This window comes from Argiope bruennichi, chromosome 7 (genome assembly GCF_947563725.1).
Source record: "Argiope bruennichi chromosome 7, qqArgBrue1.1, whole genome shotgun sequence".
NCBI lineage: Eukaryota > Metazoa > Arthropoda > Arachnida > Araneae > Araneidae > Argiope > Argiope bruennichi.
Genome location: NC_079157.1, coordinates 43,384,210 through 43,387,902, shown reverse-complemented (window position 1 = coordinate 43,387,902; position 3,693 = coordinate 43,384,210).

The following is a 3,693-nucleotide window of genomic DNA, read 5'->3' as shown; positions in this document are numbered from 1 at the left end:
AAATGACTCGATACAGAAGTCAAAAAGCTGCAGAAGAATAGTACTAATTTAGAAGAAGAATAATAATAAAAAAAAAGGAGAATCCAATTTTTTCAAACCCCCCCTACGTTTCGTGCATGTCGTTAAGTCTCATAAAAAACGAAGTAACTCACACATTTTCACTCCCATGGCCAAGAAAAAAAAAAAAAAAAAGACAAAAGAGGGGGGGGGGGAGTAGACGGAACCGAACAAGCAAAACAGAAGGCCCAACCTCACATATGATCCTTCTCTTCACAAGAGCTTGTTAAGAAGTGACCTCCCGCATGCTTGCAACCTACCTGCAATAATTAAAAGGCCCACAGCCCCATAGGAGACTTGCGTCAGGTTCATTAGTTGAGCTTGCACATTCTGCACACCTGTCAATGGTACAGAGTCGAGGAAGGGCATTGCCAAGAACAAGAAAAATGAAAAAGAGAAGAAAAATAAGAGAAGGTGGCTTCCTTTTTTTTGTTGTTTTTGATACTACACAGGGGCGTGAGGGCAATAGGCTTCTTCTTTTTCTTCGGTTTTTAGTAGAAAATGCGTTATTTTATGACAGTCGTTAGTTTCTGGGACTTGAGTGAAATACGACAAGCTGGCATGGTAGGGGATCTGGAAGCTTCGCGGGAGACATGTGTAGTCGGGCTTCTGATGAGAAAAAATATTCGATTTTTTTTTTCATCCTTTTCAGAGGATTGTTGGCACTGCGAGAAGTCTTTGCTCTCGTTTTTTACTTTGTCTTTAAGCAGTTTAACCGGAGACTGAGTTAGTTTCTGTTCGCAAATTGATTGCATTCGAAATGGATTTTGCTTGCTTGGTTTTCGTTTAAACTAACATTTTCCTTTCTTCAAAAATTTTAAATGGCAGGGTAACATTGTACCTAACTAATCGACTAAAGGTAATACCTTTAGTCTATTGGACCAATCAGTGCCAATTGCTCCCCCTCCCCCGCCTTCTCTTTTAAGAGATCCATGTGAGAGTCTTCTTAGTTCAGTTCTGTATTGTAATTAAAGGAGAATTGGGGGCAAACAGGTTACATGGTCTGAGAACCATTACAAAAGCTAGAAAACTGCTACTGTTTTACTAAATCCTTTTCTTTCTTTTCTTTTTTAATCAAAGTTCTTAGATGCTTCTTTTTTAAAAAAAATGGGTCAAACCAAATAGAATAAATAAATAAATTAAAAAAATGCATATAGTTTTATGCATATTTTTTTTTTTTTTTTGAAAGCCCGATCTTGGGTCCTAGTTATATTAACTTTCTATGCCCTTTTTTTCGATCCGAATATATTTTCGAACAATGAAGAAGTAATATCAATAAAAAAAAAAGTCCAAATTGTGTTCAGTCATATTACACTAAAAAGAATATAATTAAAAAAAAAATCTGGCATTATTTATAAAAATTATAAAAATAAAATAACAACAACAAAAAATATGTTTGCAATATTTTTTTTTTCAAATCTACATTTTTTGAAACATTATTTTTAAATTTGAAAGTGTCTAAAGAATAATAAAAGGCTTCTTGCGGTGTAAGTTTGATGGAAATCAGGGCAACAAAATATTATTTCCAAGAAGGTTCTGCTGTTTCGAAGGTCGCCCCGACTTAACTTGATATTGTATAATTTCTTTAATCTTTGAAGAGAAATTTTGAATTATACTTACTTAAAATGTGCTATTTGAAGATTCTGAATCTATTCATTCTAAGCAACTACTAGATTAAGAATTGCAAGTCTGTGACTCGTTATTATATTTGTCATGATGATAAACAATACATCTTTCAAATTTTTGAGACGTTTTGATTTGCTGGTTGCTTTCTAATTGGATTTGTGACAGGATTTTTGACCTTTAATCTAAAATGTTATCTAAGGAGGAGGCAAATTGTATATAGAAGTTTCTTTAAAAAACCTGTAAATAATGTGACTGAAAAAATCAGAAGCAATAAAATGTTTTTATTAAAAAACTTTCAAAAAAAACAAAAAAACAGAAGAAAATAATTAATACATTTCAATGTCATATTTACGATTTTCTTTTAAGGCTGACTTATTCACTTTGGTCTTATTAGCCCTTAACTGGGGAGGTGAAAATTTAGGACTTAACTGGGGAGTAGCTGTCTACGAGACCGTATTTTCTTTACACTCAAATTAAATTTTCTAATGAAGTATTTGTATGAACATCAGCCAGTATATTTTGCGGATATTTTTCTTGATATACAAAAGTGTTTTAGAAATTTTTCAAAATATATTATCATTGAAAAAAATTATTGCGTCTTAATATACATTTTTTTCTCAAACAACAAATAATATTCTGGGAAAAAACATATTACTTTTTACTTTTTATATCACATTTATTTTTCAAATATACAAATGTATATAGAAAACAATATAATGGAATATTCAACAATTATATGAAAAACAAATGACTATGGGTCAAATTAACCCTTTTTTTTTATCGCATCATTTCTACGCAGAAACTTGTGAGCATTCGTAGCACGGATTTCAAACGCATTTTAAATATACAGGTTAAGTCCTAGTATAAAAATCAGCCTCTAAATTCTGTAGATATTTTTCTTGGTATATTGATATATTCTAGAATTTTTTCAAAATACATTATTACTAGAAAAATTAATTATATTTGAGCATACATATCAGTATCAGTCGAATACAAACTTTCATTGAAAAATTCTTGTGAACAGTTATCCTCATCACTAAAACCTTTTTCTGCTTCATTTAAGAGTCTCTAAAACTCTGCTTCATAACGAGGATCATTAGGTTGGATGATATTTAGAGGACCAAGTTTTAGAGTCATCTGCTAAGCCTTGTATAATACTGGAACACTAAGAGGAACGCGGTGCCACAGGCGTCGTGCGAAGAAATAGCTGATAATAATAATAATAATAATAATAATAATAAAAACATTCTCTGAAACTGGCTGAAAATGTGCACGTGTAGTGACGGTCACGAAACTAGAAGCTACAGGGTCAATCCATTCGACTGAGCTAAAGAGAAGAGAGGCGAATAATAGTCCGTCCTTAGCGAACTGAGATACCGCACTTCCCCAATTAAGGGTTAAAGCGGTTCTGTAGTGTAAATTCAGAACTAGATATCTTGGGAAACTAACCTCGTAAAAAATTAAATTTTGTTCAAGTAATTATTACGGATTTCCTTCGGCTATATAAAAATGAGATAGTTTTAGTTTATTTCCTATTCTGAAGTGTTTGGCAAATCAATGAATGTCTCAAAAGATTTGCTGCATTCAATCAAAGCCATTCACATTGCCAGATTAGAGTTGAAATAAATAAATTTTTTTTTCATACTTCAGTGATCAGAAAATTAAGTTAAGAATCAATATTGTTAATTTCAGTTGCTGATGCAGAATATATATGTTCCTAATAAAAAAAATAGCTTACGGTGAGTACATCTATTGCGAATTTTGACTCAGGATTTGCCGCCATTATACGGTAAAGACCGGCGGTGCCGGCTTCCTGGCTTAGGGATAGCGCGTTTCCCCAGTGATCTGTTCAGTTCGAGTTACCCTGTGTTCTATCTGTGAGGTGTGTGAAAGAGCCTTCCTGCGAAAAGGGGTCGTGCAAGCAAGTGCTGAGTGTCATCTTCATATGAGCTAGAAGTTGAACTTCTGCTCTCGGGTGTTCAGGGACCTTTACCCACAGAAGCTACTGCC